The sequence below is a fragment of the Meleagris gallopavo genome, chromosome 1 (assembly GCF_905368555.1).
Source record: "Meleagris gallopavo chromosome 1, MGAL_WU_HG_1.1, whole genome shotgun sequence".
NCBI classification, from domain to species: Eukaryota; Metazoa; Chordata; class Aves; order Galliformes; family Phasianidae; genus Meleagris; species Meleagris gallopavo.
Window position 1 is genome coordinate 72910894 of NC_139404.1, and position 22707 is coordinate 72933600.

Sequence of the window (22707 nt, forward strand, 5' to 3'; positions counted from 1 at the left end):
GGGCAAACATGAGGTAAACCAGGTTACATTAAACCTCAGATGAAAGCCACAGAAGTTAAGCACTGTTCAGTTCGTGCTGGACAGGGATTAAGCACACACATACAACCAGCAACCTTAGCTCAGCTGGGGTACTTTAATTTGCCAGGCTGTGGTGACTGGTGTTGTTTGAGCCCTGCATCTTGTCAATGAATAATCTAAAAAAAACCCCCAACAACTGGTGATGAATGCTGCTATGCTGTGTCTGCAACATCAAGGTTAGCAGTTCCAAAGCAAGTGACTTATGAAAAAAAATTCAGTTCACAATTGGACTTAGTGGTTTATAACCACCCTAATAATTTTGAGAATTAGATTTTGGTCCAAGTTTTTAAAAACCTCAGAATTGCTTAGCATGAAAAACAATAGGGTATAGGCTCCTGAGTTACTCAGGTAGCTTTGAAAGCATTCATCATTTTTGCCTCTTTTGAAGGAGTTTGAAAGGGTCACAAATCTGCTCTCAAGAGAAAAAAACTTTTCAGTTGTAGGACTTGACTTTTAAAGGGCACCTAGTAATGCACTTGATTAATAGGTGCTCTCCCAGTGTGTTTCTTCTCCTCCAGCTAGTGCTTTGGGTAAATAAGGATTGAGCCTGCCTGAGATGGGTGAAAAATGCTGTGTTAGAGACACTGAACCACTGAGTCTGGTACCTGCTGGTCTCCAGTTCATGCTGCTGCTTACTGTTATGGTCTGAAAGTGCTCAGTAACTTGGAGATGGAAACAGTGCAGGTAGGATATGATAATCAAAGAGATAATCTAGAAGACTATTTACAAGCACAATAATTGAAGCAGGATTCCATGACCTTCTCCTCTCTATTCCCAGAATCAACCGAATCATAGGGGTTGGAAGAGATCTCTAGAGATTATCTGGTCCAATTCCCCTGCAAACATAGGTTCTCCAGAGAAGGTTGTAAAGGAAAATGTTCATGTGGGTTTTGAATTGCTATGCCTTTAGACTTTACTTGATGGCAAGACTTCAGCAGTGGTGTGCCTGATAATCTTACTTGCCTGGAAGAAGGCCAGAGGCTTTTGGGACAGCTGGAGGCTTTTCACTGCTGCTTGTAGTGGCAAATAAGCTGCAGGAAGGGGAACCAATACCTTCCACAGCCTGACACCTCCACTTTTCTCTTTCTTCTCCAGCTATTTTCATATCCACAGAGGAGGAAACTGAAAAAGGAGGGGGAAAAAAAAAATGACGTTGGCTGAGAAGCATGGAGTTCTCTGCCTGCCAGACAGCCTGAACAGCTCTGTGAGCCTCCCCACAGGGCTGCGTCTCTTACCTTCAAAGGCCGAAGACTGTGAGAAGAGGAAAAGCTCCCTCAGGCAAACATAGCAGGTACTAGCTGAAAGTCTGGCAGACTACATAACACACAGGTGCTCATACTCCAGGGTGTCAAAATTACAAGAATGCTTCCTCTGCAGCATGAACACATGAACTGGCTTGCATGGGATGCAGTTTGGCACCTCAAGCAGCCTTAACATTAAACCAAGCAACACTCATGCAAAACTACTCTGATTATGTCATTCACCCACACCCTTCATAACCATCAACCATTTTACTTCCCACTGTAGTCCTTCATGACTGAAACAAAAGGCAAGGCAGATACTGCTAATGATGTATAGAGAAATAGCCTCTATAAGATTTTCCACAAATCTAACTAGTGGATTTTGCAGAACTACTGAAGAAAGCATATATTACATTAACCAAAACATCAAAAAAATCTCTGAATTTACCAAGAAGTTATTCCCTGTGAATACTATGGTATGTGATGTCCCTCGCTTCCCCTCTGCTGTAGCAGAGATACTTCAAGGACAGTGTGGTTTATGTTACACTGCTAAGATAACCAATTGCTTTCAAAAAGACTTGGATAGTGCACCTTATTTTACAATAGCAAAGGAGGTGTGTGTGGGGGGGAAGTAAGTTTGTTTTCCATGCTCCTCCCTTTATCTTGCTGTCAAATATATCCTCTGGGAAAGGAAAACATTTAACCAGCAGACCCCATGAACACACATGTGGACATGCACATGCATCTTTTCCCTGTGAAGTGTCTGGAATGTGGTACTATTCAGTCTGCTGCTGGAGCTGGAGATGTCTGGCTGGTAGGGAAAAGCCTTGGCAGAAGATGCTTCAGGTGAAATACTTTCGGTATTGGAATGGGATGTGTCAGCCCATGATCAGGGGGCTTGGAATGCAAAAGCTGCTGCACCTCAGGTGAAGCGGTCATTTGGATGTGATCGAGAGCACCTTCATGAGGTGTTTTACTACAGCAGGAGAGGGCCATTTAAGAAAACTAATAAATCCAGACATTTTAAAGCTCCCCAAACACATCTGAAATAAGATGCACGTTTTTAACATAGAGGAGCAAAAAGTCTTCTGGCAGAACTTCTCAGGAAAGGGCTGAAAGGATCTTCATTGTCTCCCTGGATTACTTTGAATGAATTGATCCAACTCAGCCAGAATTTATTGCGTTCATGCAAACATTACTGCCTGGATGCTCTAGTCTTAGATGCTCATAATGAAACCTCTTGGTCTGAAAATCCACTACATCACACAGTAAGTGTAGGGAGCACACAGCAATGCTAACCCTTCCCCTATTATTCACAAGCCTGACTAAGAGTTGTTTCAAGAGCTTTGGACTGTAACTCTGCTTGTGACCACTATGTTTAAGTGACCAGAAGCATGGTGCAACCATATTGAGGAAGTCGTGCTTTTGGCTAAATTGGTAAATAATAATTTAAAAAATACCACAAGATAAGAACAAATGCTGCAGCAGCTATCATGGAAGAAAAATTACTTGCTGGTAGTCCAGGAAGCACAGAACCGGTGTGCATAAAGACAAAAAATAAATAAAGTGAAAACCTTTTCCTGTCATAGGATCAGAGAAGCAAAGAAGGAGGAGTGCTCTTTTGAGAAGCCTTATGATTTGCTGGAAAGACAGACAGAATTGTTGGTGCAGTTATTTCAAAAGGTAGGGTGCCTGTAGTGCTGAAAGCTGTAAGATGTTCCTGTGGCTGAGGAGCTGTGAATTCACTTTGTTGTTCAGGCCTGGCTCCTGTGGACTGCAGACAACCATGAAACTTACGGTGTAAGTGAGGTCTTCTTTCAGATGAGGTCTTCTCTGGGAGACCTCCTGGGATTCAGTTAGTTCAAAAAAGCTTTCAGCAGCCACTTAATCAGTTTGGAAGGTGTGACTGATCACTGTGAGGGATCTGCCTCAAGATGTAGGCCCAAGAACTTCTGTCATGGTACAAGACCAGGAAAGACCAGTGATCATCTGTGTGGTTAGTGCTTTATTTGAAAATGTTGCTCATTTTAACTCAGTAATAACTTTCTTCTTCCTCATCCTCATTTGTTAATGGATTTTATTACTCTCTAGCAGTTACTCATCTGTGAACGCTGGAATTAGATGGAAGATCTTTTTCTGTCACTCATGACTGTTAGAAATCTTTAGCAACGAACATTAATAAAGATGAATGTAAACTTTGTGGTTTTTTTTTTTTTTTTTTTTTTTTTTTTTTTTGCTATTATTAATAATGTTTGTACTACAGCAATGCCAAGGGAGCTTACCAGGTCAGGGTCTGCTCTACACATCTGGTACATGATGTTTTACAGAGCTTATGAGCTTTAAGATGCACTGGACAAACTAGACGAATGAGTAGCTGTGTAGGAGGCAAAGATAAGCGATGAAAACATCAAGATAATTTATTATATGGATTGTATTTCAACATTTTCTGTATATTCCCCCCTTATAAAAATTAACTTGTTGATACATATGTGTATGGGAGCTGCTGAATCACAGCCTGAACCTCCAATTGATCACCTGAGGCGAGCAATGAGTCAGCCACAGGAGCACAGGTGAAGGCAATTCATCTATGCTGTTGGAAGGAGTGGAGCCTGGCTCCACCTCTCCTAGACCTATTTAAGAGCTGACTGCTGGAGGGAAGGATCTCTTCTGGAGATCCACTCCACTGGAGTTTTCTATGTGAGCCCAGGCTATAGGTGAGTGTACCTATCATTTCTGTTTCCTGCTTTAGTGTAACAACTACATAGCCAAGCTCTCTGCTATACCATAACATCTGTATATTCATTAATTGTACAGTATGCATCTTTTCCCCTTTTTTGTACCTGTGAGCTAGAGCTAGTGAAATATGGAAACAACCGATTCAGAAATACTTCCCCCCAAATACGTATGATTTTTGGCTTGGGCAGTGTTTACTAATTTGAAGAACTTTACAGTTTCATTGTGAATCAAAGATTCTCTCCTTTCTTAATACAAACTAATATCTGTACAGAAGTCTTTAAATGAATTTTGCAACTTATGTTCCCAATTATATAGTCACTACAGAGAAGTAATGTCAAATCCAACAGATGGCCAGCTTTGACTGTTGACTATGTGAATATAACAAGTCAGTTGAAAATTGTGGAAAATGGGACTGGCAATGTAAAACAGCCTGCTAAACAGTAAAAGATAAAATCTTTATCTTCATGGTTACCACTGCCTCTATGTTCAGTAAATCATTTTTCAAATTAGCCATTCTTCATCACTGCTATAGGTTCTCTTCTGTTTTGAAGATATTAACACAATCACATAGCTGCACACTCTGTATTGTTTGTTTTGTCTGTTTTGTAAATCGGTGAACTTGTAAATCAATTAGAGTGTCTCATAAGAATCCATGGGATATGCAGTAATCAAAGTCAGCACATGTGGTCCACAATGAGAAATGTGCTCTGGGGAAGTCTGAGCACTGTTATGGTGAATTCAACTCATCATACTGTCTTGCTTGTTTGCAAAGCTCCCCAGCTTATTGCCTAGCTTAAGCTACTGAGACAAGTACGCATGTAGCCTAGAGCTATCATATACTGAGAATTGTATTCATGCTTTAGACATATATCTTCAAACGCAGTCAATCACCCTCAGGAGATCCATATGCTTCCTTGCTCCTTTTGTCTACATTTACTTTACCATACCTCCTTATTAATAGCAGAGATGAGCAGGAAGAGCATTGTTGCTCTGATATGTGAAAGGAGCATGTGCTGCACTAGATACAGAACAGACACAAAAAGGGTATGCTTTGTTTGCTTTCTCTCTTTGTGTGATAACAATTGTCAATATACTGTGAACTTTGTTAAGAAGTTACTTCCCATTTTATTACATATTTCTGACAGAATATAATTACCAAATTCTGAGGTGGTTGTAATGATGATCTCTTTGTGAATATGAAATTACATTTCTTCTGCCTGGTGTATGGATTGTCTGCTGTTTTTCCCGTAACACTGAGAGATTAGAAGCTCACTGCAAACTCAAAAGTGTTCATTCAGCTGCAGGGAACTTGTAATGTGAGGAAATGTCTCAGGATGTCAAAATCTAAGCTCTTTGGAGAACTGTAGCAATTCAATGAGCAGACAATACCAAGGTATTCCTTAACAGCAAGAAAATCATCTGCCCAGGGATTATCACATTGTATCAAAAGTATTTGTCTAGTTTAATATCTCACAGAATCACAGAATTGTAGGGGTTGGAAGGGACCTCCAGAGATCATCGAGACCAACCCCCCTGCCAAAGCAGGTTCCCTACACCAGGTCGCACAGGTAGGCGTCCAGGCGAGACTCGAATATCTCCAGAGAAGGAGACTCCACAACATCCCTGGGCAGCCTGTTCCAGTGCTCCGTCACCCTCACCGTGAAGAAGTTCTTACGCACATTCGTGCGAAACTTCCTGTGCTGCAGCTTATGTCCATTTCCCCTCGTCCTGTTTCCACGTACCACTGAAAAGAGACTGGCCTCACCGCTATGGCCGCCACACCTCAGATATTTATAAACCTGGATCAGGTCCCCTCTCAGTCTTCTTTTCTCAAGGCTAAACAGACCCAGTTCACTTAGCCTTTCTTCATAGGGGAGATGCTCCAGGCCCTTCACCATCTTTGTGGGCCTCCTCTGGACTCTTTCCAAGAGCTCCTTGTCTTTTTTTGTACTGGGGAGCCCAGAACTGGACACAGTACTCCAGGTGAGGCCTTACCAGGGCAGAGTAGAGGGGGAGGATCACCTCCCTCGACCTGCTGGACACGCTCTTCTTAATGCACCCCAGAATGCCATTGGCCTTTTTGGCCACCAGGGCACACTGCTGGCTCATGGCCTACCTGTCGTCCACCAGGATGCCCAGGTCCCTCTCTGCAGAGCTCCTCTCCAGCAGCTCATCCCCCAGCCTGTATTGGTGCATGCAATTATTCCTCCCTAGGTCTCTGGGAGGACTTGGTAGCATACTTCATAATAGATAACACTGCATGACAGTGCTTCTGAAGGATTTTTTTCCTTGCCTCTGCTAGTTAAGAGGTTGTATCCATTTTTTCTTTGACCAGTTTTTTATTATTTAAAATATCTAATTGTTCACTTCTGCAGTTGAGCAAACCATAAAGGAAATGAGTTTTTAGGAAACCACTTTTCAATACTCCTCAATCCTGATAGAAGTACCTTATTTTTGGAAAGTTGTGAATTAAAAATTGCATCCTTCTGCAACAGCATTTAAACTCTTTAGTCATGCATTAACATAGGTAGATAGATTAAAAATGATATTGTTACAAGTTACTTTGGCCAAATGTCTGTTTAGAGTCACTGGTCATGTGGTAATTCATCTACACAGCTTATTTGTACAGGATTTCAAAGAAAGCACCTAATTCTTCAAAATTGAGTCACCTATTCCAGAGGAAATGATTTTATAAAGATAAGGAGCTAAAGGCCAACTTTTCACAGGTATGTAGGTGCCTAAGGACACAGATAGGCATCAGGTGGGTTTTCTGAAAGCCTGAAGATAGGAGTATTCTTGAAATCCTGTGGGTGCCTGACTTTGCCTCTAGATGCCCATATGCCTCTGAGAGCATGTTCTTCAGAGTTTTGATTTGACAAAGGAAGTGATCTCCAAGGTCTCCAGAGCAGCTCTAACACAGAGGCTCCTTGAGACGGGCATGGGAGACAAAAACTGCATTATTCCATTCTTGTTATTCTAGAGTGTGGTTAAACAGAACTGGGTGGAAAAGCTCATGGCGCACTAGAAATATCACATGTAGACAATACCAATCTGGTGGCCTTCTATAACTGAGTAGCAGCAGTAGTCAAAGGAAGAGTAACTGATGTCATTTACTTCTGATGACTTCTGCAAGCCCTTTGCTATGATCCCACATCATGCTCTCTAAACTGGAGTGATGTGATCTGAAGGCTGGACTACTATCTGAAGATGGATAAAGAATTGGTTGGATAGTTGCAGCCAGAGGGTTGTGGTCAACAGCTCCATGACCAGGTAGAGGCTGGTGATGAGTGCTGTCCCTCAGCTCTCTTCATGAAACCAGCACTCTTTAACATCTTTATCAATTACCTTGATAGTGAGATGGAGTGCACCCACAGCGCATTTGCTGATGACACCAAGTTGAGAGCTGTAGTTCTTACAATAGAAGGAAGGAATGCCATCCAAAGGGACATGAGAAGAATGAAAAGCAGGCCCATACGAAGGTCAAGGGTAAGGTGTTGCACTTGGGTCAGGGCAATACTAGTGTGCATACTGGGAGAAGAACTGCTTGAAAGTAGCCATGTAGAGAAGGGGGGTTGGGGGGGTCTTAGTAGACCAAAAGCTGGACATGAGCCAGCAGTGTGCTCTTGTAGCTCAAAAGAGCATCAGAATCCTGGGCTGTATTAAAAGAGGGGTGGCCAGCAGGGCAAGGGAGGTGATTATCCCCCTTTACCCTTTGTAAGGCTTTATCTAGAATACTGCAACCAGGACTGGGGCCTCCAGTACAAGAAAGTTGTGGAGCTGTTGGAGAAGACTCAGAGCAAGGTCATGAAGATGATCAGAGGACTAGAGCACCTCTCCTACAAAGAAAGGTTGAGGGAACTGTGTTTGTTTAGCTTGGAAAAGAGAAAGCTCTGGAGAGAATTTATTGCAGCTTTCCAGTACTTCAAGAAGAATTAATAAATAAGAGATTATAAACAAGGAGACTGACTTTTTTTACACAGTCTGATAGTGACAGGACAAGGGAAAATCTTTTTCAACTTGGAGAACAGATTCATATTAAGTTTCTTTATTCAGAGGGTGGTGAGGCACTGGAACAGCTAGAGAAGTAGTGGATGCCTTTAAGGACAGGTTGGACAGGATCCTTAGGAGCCTGATCTTGTGGATATCAACCCTGTCCATGGCTGGGGAGTTGGAACTAGATGATCTTTAAGGTCCCTTCTAAACCAAGCCATTCTATGACTCTGTGAACTTATCATGAATCCTACCATTTCTCAGTGACTTCTTCGAATAGTATTACAGCACAGCTACTCTGACAGGACACTCCTTTGAGTGGTTCTATCGTGCCATATCTTTGTGGTAAACTCAGCATAGCATTAAGCATTGTAGTAACATGTAATAAGCATTGCAGGCTGGTCTTCCCCCTGCCTGGAGATACCTTAAGTTCTTCACCTAAATTATGAAGCTTTCCACACCCAAGTTTGCAGAGAGAACTGGTTGTGTCCCACAACTTAACATTGTCTGCAAAAGTCAAAGCCATTGTTTACATTAGGAACAATGGGAAAATGCAAACATGATGTATACATGATATCCTGCAATCTACAACACTGATAAGCAAAAAATTGTTACTTTTTTCCTTTAAAAAAAACCACAAAGCTTATCAAATACTTATTTTTACTATCAGGGTGAAAAATCAATTACATAGCTGTGATTTTACTGTGATTCTATGTCTGAGACTGTAGAGCTACTTCTTTCATTAGGCTTTAGCCTAACAAACTTCAAACCAACAGAAATAACTGAATACTGTTGTAAGATAATGACTCATTTTCATTTAAGTGCTTCAGTATCCTCCAAGAAACATTAATACTTAAATTCTGTGCTCCATATACACCAAATATAGTAATTATTACCCTCCTACTATAAAAACTTCATGGTAAGTCACGATCTTCAAGTGGTTTAAAATAGCATAATAGTTGGAGTGTCTTAGGACACGTACTAATTCGTAATATGTAAAAGACTATCTGTTATCCTTGCAGTCACAGGGAAGCACATTTACTGCAGAATTCGTATTAAGAATATGAATTCTTTATTTGTACTGAAATGGTAAATTCAGAGGAGAATTGAGAGCTGGTAAAAGAACAGTAAGTATAGGAGACAAAAAAAATTCTGATTTTTCTAGTGCTACAGAAGTGAAATGGTTTGTGTCTCTATACCTTCTATAGATACCAGAGCATAAGGCTTCTTTTCTTTCTGTAGACTAGGGCCATTATTAGGCTAATCAGTCTGTATGCCTTCCTATCCCTCTGCTTTTCTGCCAATGCACTGGAGAAAGCATTACATTTCTTGGTAGCGTTTGAGAGTTCTGGATGAGAAAATCTAGATAAAAATCAAGCTGCCCTTTATACCAAATTGTGGTTTCTTCAGGAGTCGTGTATGTTATGTGTTTTGAAAGGCATGGACTCTGAGACCAAGTTTTATTTCTTTCTGATAGTTTAGTGTTAAGAAATGGGTAAAACCAAGGTGTGAATTTAAATGCACGAATGTTCTCATCTGAGCTCAAAATGTATAGCATATAACCACATTATGGTCTTGATTTGTTGTCTGTTTAAAAAAAGTGTAATTTAGCTATGGTGAAATCCTGAGAGAGCACAGGAAACTTTATAAAGTAGTTTAAAGTTTTACTTAAAAATCTGAGAATTTTTTAATTTTATCTTCCACATGTATGACTACAGGTGACCACTTTTGGGTAATCTGGGTATATGGTTACCAGGTTAGGAAACGCACACTCATCTGCCAAAAACAAAGTATTTGCATGTGGGCACAGTTCTTCATGCATTTGGCTATGAGCCTCTTAAAGAGGAATGTACCTACCTGACACAGCTTTATAAATCCTACTAATGCCCATCTTTGTTTTTCAATATCTACACACTTGAAAAATTAATTTTAAACATCATTACTAAAGGCTTGTTATGAAGCTCCTTTGCAATACAAGGATAACAGTCAAGTAAAATAAATGGTATGCATAGATAAAAATTTCTAGAATTTCTAGATGTTAATCATATTTTTGGAAAAAAAAAAAGAAAAAAGAAAAAAAAAGTGGGGGGAAAAAGCCCAAATATCTTTGACTTTTCATACAACTTAAAAACTCTTAATGATCCAAGCAAGCCCTGGAGTCAAATGATAAGTTTCTGGTTCAAATATTGAACAGACTCACCAGAGGTGAAGAGTTGCAGTACCTGGTGTTCACCAGGTGATGCAGAGGAGATCACTAAAAAAAAAAAAAAAAAAAGAAGATTGGAGGCAGCCTGAGCTGCAGCAACTATTTCCTGGTTGAGTTTGTGTTCTCAAGGAATGTGGGCCTGGCAGAGTAGAGTCAGGACCCTGAACTTCAGGAGAGCAATATTTAGGCTGTTTAAGGAATTGTTGGATGAGATCTCTTCACACTTTGCTTGGTTGGCTGACATTAGAGGCCTACATTTGAGGTCCTTCTAGATGGCATCCCTCCCTTTTGCTCTATCAATTGCACTGCTTAACTTGGTGTCATCCTCAGACTTGCTGAGGGTCCACTCAATCCCATCATCTATCAATTCTGTCACAGATAAATATGTTAAAGGGTACTTGTCCCAAGATGGACAATGCTTGTTACCGGCCTCCACCAAACATAGAGCTATTAACCACAATACTCTGGCTGCAACCTTCCAATAAATTCCTTTCCTTGTCCACCTTTCAAATCAATCTCTCCAATTTAGAGATAGAAGTCTAGATAGATGACATTAGTTGCATTCCCTACACCCACCAATGCTGTATGCTGTAACTCCACCATAAAAGGGCACTAGATTGGTCAGGCATGACCATCCCTTGGTGAAGCAATGCTCTTGTAAATGGGAGTGATGTTTCCCTTATTTCAGTCCCCAGGGACTTTGCCTGACAACCATGACTTTTCAAATAAGGTTGAGGATGCCCTGTCCCTGGAGGCATTTAAGGCAAGGTTGAATGAGGTCCTGGGCAACCTCATCTAGTACTTGATCTAGCAGTTGGCAACCTTGTCTGTGGCAGGGTAGTTGAAGCTTCATGATCCTTGAGGTCCTTTCCAATCCAAGCTGTAATATGATTAAAAAATGGGACTTCATATTTTAATTCAACATGCAATTGAAAATGCATAAATCTCCATGGGAGAGAGAGTTACTGGAAGATATTGCCTTGCTTCTGGTATTACCCTTAATAATCAGAAGATGAAGCAAGGCTCTGTCTTTCCTTTGTTGGGAACACACCTGTTAAATTTGTCAGTATCCTTAAGCTTTCAATCTTAAATCCTTGGAGTTTATGAATTAGCTAGGAAAATGCATATTTGTTAATAATTCATCATTCACTGCCTGAGATTTAACCTTCGCTTCTAAAGTTTCAACAGGAAGTGGCTGACACAGTAGCAAGAAGTTCTGACTTGGTAAAACCTTCTGCCTATGCTGAAACTTACAGGTATAAGAAATCAACACCATTTTTTAATCAAACCAAGTGTACACTGCTTCTCCACAATGCATTACTCACATCATACTCTGGCTCATTTCTATGGTTCTCTTGTGCTCCTTGTCCTCTCCTCTCTGCAACTTTCCACAGGTTCCTCCAGCTTTTTAGTTATTTCACACTCCCCCCACCTCCCCAGCCTCTCTTTAAAAATTTAATTGGCAGGCTTTCTTTTAACTGTCTTGAAGTTTTTTTTTCCTCCTTTTTTCCTCCTCTCTTTATCAACTTCTACCCTGAATTGCAGTGACACCAGTTCTGCTTTTCTGACTGCAGAATCATAGCAGCTGTGGTGCAGAAAAGCATTTGAAAAGAAAATGCTAATAGGGGCTTTTATTATATACAGTAAAAAAAACCTCTAATTTAAAACAAACAAACAAAAAACCAGCTACATGTCGAATACTACCTCTAATCCAGAGGTATTGTTCTTCAAGAGTCCTCCCCTACAACATGCACTAGCAAAGCAGAATCCATAGCCTCATGAGCAATCTACCTATCTGGCATAACCACAGACAATGCTTGAAGAGAAGAAGAGAACATAATGTCTTCGTATAATTCATCTTGTGGCTGATAACAAAGTTGTAATTACTGTACAAGGCATTTTTCCATAGAGGTCTTGCAGATGTATCAAGAGCTGATTTTAAGTAGCTTCATTTCACCAGATGCTTTCAGTTCAAACTAGAAAAGACTCTGGAAGCATTTCTTTGTGAGCTTTCAGTGAAATCTACATATGAATTTGCTTCAACTAATGTCTGGCACATACATTTCTGTTTTCTGTGAGCCACCACACAGTTAAATTTGTTTGTCACAAATAACTAGATTCAGATTTCAATCTGTCAGTAAGGTATTTCTATACATAACATCTATGCTGATGGAAGAAACACAAACATGAAATGGGTTAGAGGCTCATCTGACCTGCAACGTTAAAGCAACTTACTTATTCTAACAGAAAAGTATTGAAACAATACAACGGTATGGTTTTGAGTAGCACAGAGACTACAACCACTAGCTAACAGATATTTCATAATCAGAAAAATATTGTTCTACTCACAGAGAAGTGAAATCACTTCTGATAGATTCTTAGCGACACCAAGTAAAACACTTGCAGGTAGATGAAGAGTCACATACAAAAGGAAACACTGAACTCACACAACAGGTGAAAGGGCTGTCAGGTTATACAGCACAGATTTTCAGCACACAGCCAAGATCCCATAAACACTCTCTTTTCAGCAGCTGGCCTTTATATGAGCCCAGGGTGGCTCCACCCTGGGTCCACCCCTTGTCATTACATTAGGAGCATAGGTATGGACAATTTGTGCTGTTTGACCAGCCTTACTTCTTCATCAGGTGCTTTTTCACCAGTCCAAGTCACACCTAGTAGTTCCCCTGCAAACAGTTTGAACTAAATGGTTTCTCTCAAATTAGTTTTCCATAGTTTCTTTACCAAAAAAAGAAAAAAGTTTACTACAAAATATGTTGATAGAACAAAAATGAGAAATGTTAGCATTTTTTTCTTTTTTAATTCTCTCTTTTCTTTAGAATATTAGGCAAATTTTCTGAAAAAAGAAACATTTCAGAAAAATGCTATTTATAGGAAAAAGAATTCAGAAAATATATAATACTTATAGATTGCTCTAAAAATCATGCCTTCTCTTTATTTCCATGGAAAATACATTAGATACAAAGAGTGCAATAACACTATCTGTTAGAGTAAATTCTCAGCTGTGAAACACTATTTTTCAGCAGTCAGCATCATTAGCTATGCATTTTCACCAGTGATGAACAAGAGCCTGTATGCCATGCTCATCAAAATCTGTAGCAGTGGAGGTGTCACCACTGCTGAAATGCACCATCCACTGCTTCATTCTGCTCACATTTGCTGTTTGATCTCCATTAGTGTTCAGCAAGCATTGATGAATGTCAATGTGAGCCATTTTTTTTCATGTGGATGAATTCAATTCCACACCTTTGCTTCGTTTGCACTTTCATGTCAGCTGCTATTTTATCAGCCTGCCCTTCTGCTGCCATCTGTTGCACAACAACAAAATGTAACAGAATATTTTTGGGAAGGTTCAACCTTTACTGCCATACTACTGCCTCTGGAGTCATGGGCCAACATAATAAAATAGGACACATTACTTTTGAAACAGCCCTCATAATATAGTGCCCAGTAACTGCCGTTGTCATCGCATCTCTCTTATCATAGCCCTTAACTGTTTCCTCTATTCTGCTGTTAAAAATAAAAAAATTCTAACCACGTATTCTAGCACATAGCTAAGCTTTCATATGCTACTAGTCCTTCCCCACCCCAGTATATTCCACATACACAATGGGAGTTAGGAGGCTTGGTGATTGAATCATCAGTGACTATGCAGTCACTGGGGAAGGGATTTGCCCTGATCCATGAGAGGGACTGTATGCAGAAAAGCACCTCTCACCAGAGGTTTAGGAGGGAAGTGCTATAACCCAGTTCTCCTAAGAGCATGCTCACTGGCTTAGTGGGAGATGTTGCTCACAGAGATCATGGAGTAAGTTATTAGGTATTTATTAACTCAGACTGGAAAAAGAGGGGAAGGGGAGGGAAAATCACTGGAGGGAAAATTCTTGCTGCTAAGAGGGAAAGCCCTATTTCCACTGGTGCTAAGCAAGCTCCTTGTAACATGCCTAGTAAGTTTTAATAAGTTTTGAAGGATATTTTCCCAGTTGGTGTGAGTGTGTGTTAGGAAACAGTGATTAAAATATACAGGCAAGGGTTTAACTCTTGATAGTGTCTCAATTTTGACCCCCACTTAGCAAAAAGCCCCATGACAGGAGCTTAAAGAGCATTGTGAGATGCAGTTGTACCTCTTCTGGACACGTCTCCCATACCAAGGTGCAGCCCTTGGTGGGATTAGGTGGCAAACAAGACAAAAGATCATTTGGGATGAATACAGCCCTTGACTTGTTGTTCAGGCCATCCAGCCGCTCCCTGTGTTCATTGTCAGGGCCAACACACTCCATATCATTACGCTGGCAATTGCTTGCCCAGTCTTATAATTAGGAGCATTAGCTGTGGGAACCAAATCCATGACAAAAAAGAAAAAAAAAGAAGAGGTAAAATTGGCACACACACAAAAAGGCTTTCCCAGCTCAGGCTAACAACTTGTGCCTATTAACTAAAAATGATCATTAGAAAATTCCCCTGCAGACTTAAAGCTTTTGGAAAAACTTGTTTCATGTATGCGCTTGCCCTGTTACATGAACACATAACCAGTCTTAAAGAAACATACTCTCTCGTAGTCAGATTGGGCTGGGTGAGCGGCTTTCATTCAGACACTCCATTGTCTATAAAAATTATTTTTCTCTTTCATTCTTTTAATGTTTAAAAATACATGCTAATATTAGATAATAATGATAAAGATGAAAAACTTAAATAGGAGATGGATGTTAGAGAGGAAAAGCGCTCAAGTTGTCAGTAAGTGGCCAATAAGACAGGAAAACAAGTGCTTGTATAGCACTTTGATGTTGTTTTTGTTTGGTTTGATTTGGTTTGGTTCTGTTATAGCTATCTTATATCAAACTATAGAAAAATGTGCAGAGGAGCAGCTCTCCATAAAATTCATAAAGAGAGTTTTCTCTAAGTACTAATAAATCGACTTTCTGAATATCCATGAAATCTTGCTTGAAATATATCTTCACTACAACAGCAATAAAACAAAAGTCTCTAGAACAGGCTCTCTAGGGTAGTGATCAGGGCACAAACAATTCTGGAATTCAGGGAGTTTGGCCAATGCTCTCAGACATAGGGCTTGCATTTTTAGGTGATCCTGTGTGGAGCCACTTGATGATCCCTGTGTATCCAATCCATATTAGGATATTCTATGATTCTATGATTCATAGGCGTCTTTCCTTTCCTTTCTCCTTTCCTTTTCCCTTTCCCTTCCTCTTTCCCTTCCCTTCCCTTTCCAGAATAGACTTTCTTTCTTAAGATTTCCTAATGTTAAGGCTTTTTTAGGCTTTATTATGATCCTCCTAGGAAATGCTGGAAATTGCAGTCTCTCAGTCATATAAACTTGAGCAGGGCGTGTCTTTGGAGAATACACTGAAGGGAACAATACTTTACCAGCAGTGAAAACAAATGGGCAGGTCTTCCCCAGCCTTAATGTACATGCAGGTTTTTTTTTTCCTAGCTGCTATGGATCAGAAATAGGTCCCTCAATCCAATGGCTTTGGTGAAGTCAAGGTCCAGGTAATGAAGGCCAAAATAGGCACACCAGCAATATAGCATAGACAGGAACCAAGACTGAGGACCTAAGCTTAAATACAGCTTCTGAGGAAGAAAGAAAGGTTCCTAGTGAGGGTTCTCCGTTTTCTGTCCCACACAACACTTTCCCAGAAGGATTCAAGGTCATACAGCTGCACAGCAGCAGAACTGGCCTTGGACATGGGCAGCAAATTCCTGGGATGTGCACTGGGCACTAGAAAGGATCTGAATGGGTGCAAAAGAAACAACCTTATTACTGCTTCCACTAATCTGTACTGGGAATAGTGGAACACACAAGGAATCCACTCTGGATCTCAGCTAGCTTTGCTACAACTCCTGCAACAGGCATGCTTGTCCAAAGAGCATCTTAACAGGCTGAGGCTGTACAGCAGAAGTGGTCACTCCTGTAGGCATTTTTAGTTGAGCAAGCCTTTGGCTTCCTGCACTGGCATCCTTTCCCGATGCTCCATTTTTTTAACCAGGGCTATTAAAATGAGTACCCCTCACAGAGATTCCCCATATATATAGTATCCTAAGGTTATGTTTGCATGTGACTTTACAGGGGAATTGCTGGATACTGAGAGAACTTTGTGATCTGTACTTACCCTTATCCCTGTGTACAGTGATCATGACATGCACCTGGAATAGATCAAATTTAGGCAGTGTGCTATTTGACCAATGGTCTTGCATACACCTATTTCAAAAATATGTCAGCAGTTATGCCCTAATCCCACTTTTCTTCAGCTCTCCTGAATATTGTTTGCAGTGCCAGCCTGTGAGCAAGTACAGCCTTAGCAGAAAGCTTACCTCTCAGTATTTCCCACAAGGACACATTTCTTACAGAGAAAAGTGTTTTTCAATCCGTCAGGCTGAAAGGAAGAACTTTTACAGTGCTCTGACTCCTAACCAAACAGATGGCAATGGGTGACCGCAATGCAGTACAGGATCAATACAAGAGCACATCAGGATATTTAAGAAACTTCTCCACCACCTCCTTAGAAGTACTTACAAAATACCAGATTGCAGATGACAATTTCTTCTCTCTTATTGCAAACCAACTGTGTCAAGACCTTGCTCAGACAAAACACAGATTCTGAAAGAAAGCATGTTCTCACGCACGTTTTCTAGTACAGTCTCAGGGATCAAACACAGTTAGATTAGCTTTAATCTAATAAAAATCAAACTAAGGTGCCCAACACTGACAAAACAAGAGAAAATCAAAACTGATCAGAACTTCACAACAAAGCAGTATGGACAGAATCCAAGCAGCCCTACTCCCTATCCTCCTCCTCTCACCAGCAGTTCATGCCTCCTAGAAAAAAACCAAAAGTAAGATTTTGGAAAAGAAAAGCAGGGACTAGGATATGTATGCTATAAAGGCTTTCTCAATTTGCCAAAGAAACTAACTGGCAAAGATTTAAAAAAACAGCAAAATCTAGTATAGAATACCAAAATGGCTTGTTTGTCCTGACTGTAGAAAGAATCTTTTGGACTAGTTGGCATTAAGTGCAGTGATCTCAAAACATGTTGATTTCAGACATGTATTTGCAAAATTTTCTTTTATGAGGAAGGATATTTTCCTATCCTAGGATGGAAACAGGAAATTTTATTGAAGTTTAGCAAGCTGTATGGTAACTGTTGAGTCATGATCTAAATCATTGATTGAGCACCTGGGGAAAGGACCCAGTCAGCCATGGGAGCACAGGTGAATGCTATTCACCTGTGCAACTGGAAGGAGTGGAACCTGGCTCCACCTCTCTTAGACCTCATTTAAGGGCTGACTGCCACTGGGGAAGGATCTCTGGTTGGAGATCCCTCCCTTGTGGAGTTTTCCCTATGAGCCTAGATCTTTAGAAACAGGTGAGTATCTTTCTATTTGCATCAGTTACTTTGCTACTGCATTCCTGTATCACCCTTCCTCTGCGTTTTCTGACTGTGACACAAGTTAAACATGCTGTTTTCTTTAGTTTTTTTTTTTTAAGACTTTTTACATTAAGAAGAAAGGATGACTTGATTTTAATTTGGAAGTAATTAAAAGTAGTCCATAATTTTTAATTTGTTATGATAAATATTTTCTTGAGTGTACTTTCTTAAATAATATTTTGAAATTCTGGAAGTGGAGTAATACTGTCTTGTCTGCTGTAAGGACATGCAGACAGGCCTCATGTGTGAGGGTGGGTTTTGCTTTCAAACCAATGTAATTCTGAAGGTGGGCTGTGAGTTACAAGTTAAAATGTAACTTACACACACTTGCATGTCCAAAAATATTTCTTCAGAATTGTATTTATTTCTTGAAAATGTGTTGGTTTTGAATTTTGTTGTATCTTCTCTGCTTGAAAGTTTTCACTTCTTTGATCAAGGAAAATGAAGTTATTCCTATTTTTGTCAAGTTTCGCTAGTCTTAATATTATCTAACTTCTAGAATAGGAGTTCTTCAGAATTTTATTACATCAAGCTCTTTATATGGTGGTCCGGTGTATGAAGTCTAATTAAATACTAGCTAGATGCATGAATTTACATGGATTGGTAGATGATAACACAAACTTTGTGTGTCCCTCCTTTTGTGTACTTTCTCATACACCAGGTACCCCCGACAGTATGTGATGCCATTACTGCCCTATTCCTTTTGATGCTGCATTGACCTTGGAGGACAAAAGTTTTATGGAGTTTCCAGTTCAAGTTGCATTAAGCAGTTTTTTTCCTTTTCATTAACACAAAGTAGGAAGTTAAATAACTCCTTTTTTTCTGAAGTGTCATAATGTAAAAACACTTTCTTTAGCTGTTCACTTTCTTGTGTTCTGAACTCTAGTGAACTTTGAGACCATTATTGCAGATTAAGAAAATGCATTCAAGATTGTGTTTCAGAGAACATTGTTTTTTATGTGCAGTAATATAAGAGTAACTGAGGTAAAACAAATATTTAATGGATGCACCTGAAAATGGTGCTCATACACTTTTTTCTGATTTTCAGATTTGGTTGGAAAATGCAATTTCACTGATGTTTACAGTAGTTCTTCTTGATAGTATTAACTTTGTATTAGAAGTCAACAAAAATAGCATTCTGTGTCAGCACTGAGAAAAATCTAATGTAGCTGTGTACTTTCCTCTATCATACCTTATCTTTCAAGAGGAAAGGCACATCTCTGAGCACATCAGAAAATATTCAACTGGACTTTTACAGGAAACATTATATGCAAGACTTAAAATGTGTATATTTAAAATGTGTGGAAACAATATCAAAGCTTCAGTAGTAGTTCTAAGTGTTTTAAGTCTTCTTCATAGAACATACAAAGTTTTCAATTTTCCATCTTCTTTAAAGTGGTTTTCAAAATTCCAGAAATTGCTGTGGAATGGATTTCTTGTGTTCTAACTAGCTCTGGAAATTCTCACTGATTCATCTAAAGTTTATTTCTGAGTGTAGTGATCCATACACATGCCTAATGGTCAATAGAGAAGTTTTGCTGCAAATGCTTGGACTTCAAGCTGTTTTACAGGAAAAATGACGTCAGAGCTACTGTTCCCATTGCCTGAGGAATGTAAATTCCATACTTAGGTTTCTAACACAAATAACAAATGTGCATTGCAGCTGGTTCATGGAACTACTCTGCAGTATTTGCTTAGAATTCACCCTGCAGTAGAAATGGTTTTTTTTTTTTTTTTTTTTTTTTTTCTTCATGAAATATTCACTGTATTGATCACTGTGAAGACCAAACATGAGGGAAATGCAGTATTCAAACTGATGCCCTGGAAAAGGGGAATAAGGTACTGCTAGAAAACTGCCACATTTTTCCTGAAAACACAGAGGTCAGTCTGTATCTCAAGTCATTGTAAATCAGTCCTGTTTCATGAATACTGGTTGTTCCATGGGTCAATAACAAACAGAGACAATAAATGCTGTTACTACTAGTCTATCTGATTTTTTTTCTCTCCTTTTTTAATGATATGAGCATTTTATTTTATCTCCAGTTTGAAACTTGATCTAATTCCAGGCGTCTCTAAAAAATATTTGCTATATCTTTTCTGTTAGGGAATAAATCTTTCAACTTACTGTTAGCTCCATGTTCTAAGAATAAAATGTGCTCTACGTAACAAACTTGGTCTGACAGCATCTTCCCAGCTGGAATGATGAAACTTAATATATAAATAGATATTTGTCTCTGCTCTTAAGCATGCACTAAAATTATAAATATAATTTTTCTATTGTCTCTAGTAAATATAAGAACAGATGGTCATTCTTAACTCAAAAGGTAGTAAAAAATCTCTTCATTGAACATAATTGGGAAAATTAGCACTAAACACACCAAAATAAATGGAAATCCTGTTGCTGCTTTTGAGGAAGTCTCATTAAGTTCTGTGTCTCTTAAGTTTTCCATACTATTTTAGTTCATAACTCATCATTTCCAATTGGTTTAACTTTGATATTAGAACCTTAAGTGTTGATGAATCACCAAATATCTACTTATCAAAAAGTTCTTGTGAATTTAAGTTTCTCTTTTATTTTCAGATTAAATAAAGTAATTATTTTTGTTTAGAATTTACAAAAAAAAAATTGTGGTATTCACTCTTGCAGCTGAAAGTAAATTGGGACAAGCGACAGACACTTGCAAATCCAAACACTGAAAAAAGAAAATCATAGAATAATAGAATCATAGAATGGCGTAGGTTGAAAGATACCTTAAGAGTTCCAAACCCCCTGCTGTGGGCAAAGCTGCCAACCACTAGGTTAGGTAGTCCAAAGTTCCATCCAAACTGGTCTTGAGCTCCTTCAGGGATGGAGCATCTAGAACTTTTCTGGGCAACATGTTCTGATGTTAATTGCTTCCTAATATCTCATTTAAATCTACCTTCTATTAGTTTGAAGTCATTCCTGCTTGTCCTATCAATATCAGATTGTATAAAATGTCATTATGTGTCCTGTTTATAATCTTCTGTTAAGTACTGGAAGGCATCAATGGCATCTCCCTGGAACCATTTCTTCTGCAAACTGAACAAGCCAAGCTTCATCAGTCTGACTTCATGGAAGAGATGCCCCATGCCTCTGATCATCTTCATGACCCCCTTTTTGTCCTGCTCCAATAGCTTCATGCCTTGCTTTTGCTGAGGGGCCCCAGACCTGGATGCGTTACTCCAGATGGGGCCTTATGAGTAAAGGGAGATAGTGGCACTGGTAAGAAATCATAAAATGTGTTTGCTTGGTCCTCGAGTCCAGTGCTGTGTGCCCCAGACAATGAAGTACTCATTTGAACTACACCTTAGCTTTGCAGGTACATTGTCTAGTATCTATTTCTATTCCCCTTGGCACTGACTTTTTTCCTGAGGTGGCTGGCAGCAGAATCCGATGTCCTCAAGTCATCAATATGATTGTTTTTCTTTGTAGGATGGGCTTTTCAGCCCCACTTGCCTAAGTTCTGAGCCCAGACAGGAAGGGATTCTCAGAAGAGTTGGAATGCAGCAGAAGCCCAATGGACTGAACTTTCTGGAATGTGTCATCTTTGTTTCTGATAGCCCAGTAATTATATATTCATCTAGAGAAAGTAGAAGGCCTATTTGGGGAAGAGAAAAGGAGAGGAAATAAGTCCTTCTGTCTCACGTTCCAGTAAATGACCCCCTAAACACAACCTAAGTAAGCATCTTGTTTTCTGCCCACATATGTATGTGATCCATAGGCAAACAACTTTGAAGGACTCTCTCAGAACATGAGATAACTTCGATAGGGAGCTCCCTTATTTCTATTTCTTAATTATAGCACAAATTTTATTAAAATATTTCAGTTTAAAGCAGTACATTAGTCTGGACATGTAATATTTGTATGGAGCTTATTAACATGATAGTGTCCTGCCATAACACTTCTGTTGCCTCCAGTGTACAAAGCTGGGCCAGAACAATCTTGAGAATGAGCTTATTCTTGAGATATTTGCTAATTCTGACTTCTGGTTTTCCTGTAAATAGCATGAGCTGCCTTCCTAGCAGTTTTAGGGAATTTGACTCATAGTCATCACTAGACAAGTCCAAGATGTGATCTAAGTGAAAAGGAAGGGGAAAAGAAAAATTCTTTACGCTTTTGGAAAGCTCTTTTATAGTGTTAGAAGCTTGTTGGGCTGGATTCTTCTGCTATGTATGCTTATACTCAGGTGAACTGGCCACTGCTTTCAACTATTCCAAAATGTGTATTTGTGAAGTTGGGTATCTTGCAGAGGCTCAGTGATCTGTAAGCATTCTGCAATGAAAATATCTTGATGTAGCTGCTTTAGTGGAATTCTAAGGATGAGAATGCTATGCTAAGAACTAAGCAAACCTCAGTTCTTTGGCTACAATTCTTCAGCAGGGAAACTCTGCAATGGGAACTCCTAATCCCATTCATTCTGTCTCTTCTGTTTTTCTGAGAGGTTTGGGAGGCTTAGAACTTGCTTTCAGCAGGGCCTTTAGACAGAGCTGTAGTGAAAATGTTTTAAAAAGAGTTTGAGTGCTGGAAGGCAGGTGACTTTTTTTTTTCTTCCAAGAAACCCTATCTCACGTAGCTATATCTGGTTCAGCAAATGTGGATTTGTGTATTTTTTTTTCTTTGTGGTCCCTGCTCCTTTGAAAATTAATTTGTGACTGTAGCTAACATTACTTTGATCCTGACTCTGGGATAATATCAAAGTCAGCTGTTTTGTCATTATTATTAATGTCTCTAAAGGTGAATGTTGTGCCCTCTTTCATCTGATTATCCAAAATACTGATCTGGTAGTTACGGCTAGGAATCTAATTGTCTGTGATTTTGTTGGGATTTAGATGTTCTGGGACAGATATTTCATGTTATTGCAAGCAATATTTATATGCACACAGTCTTTACTAACGCTTGTGGTAACACGAAGTATGAAAACTGTAGCCAGAACAAACTTTTTCATTAACAGCCTAGAATTTAAAATGGAT

The 22707-nt window shown here is 39.5% G+C and overlaps 2 long non-coding RNA genes across 4 annotated transcripts in view; both read left to right on the forward strand.

Moving 5' to 3' along the window:
- LOC146545410 (uncharacterized) overlaps positions 1 to 22707 on the forward strand; it is a 155006-nt gene that overhangs the window by 84369 nt on the left and 47930 nt on the right. For all 3 annotated transcript variants that reach the window (XR_014885921.1, XR_014885915.1, XR_014885922.1), the window contains one exon: positions 1174 to 1369. This is a non-coding gene — a long non-coding RNA (uncharacterized LOC146545410). The remainder of the gene's footprint in view (positions 1 to 1173; positions 1370 to 22707) is intronic.
- Positions 15098 to 19460, forward strand: LOC146545413 (uncharacterized). Its single transcript, XR_014885924.1, has 2 exons — positions 15098 to 17652; positions 18377 to 19460. It is a non-coding gene; the product is annotated as an uncharacterized LOC146545413 (long non-coding RNA).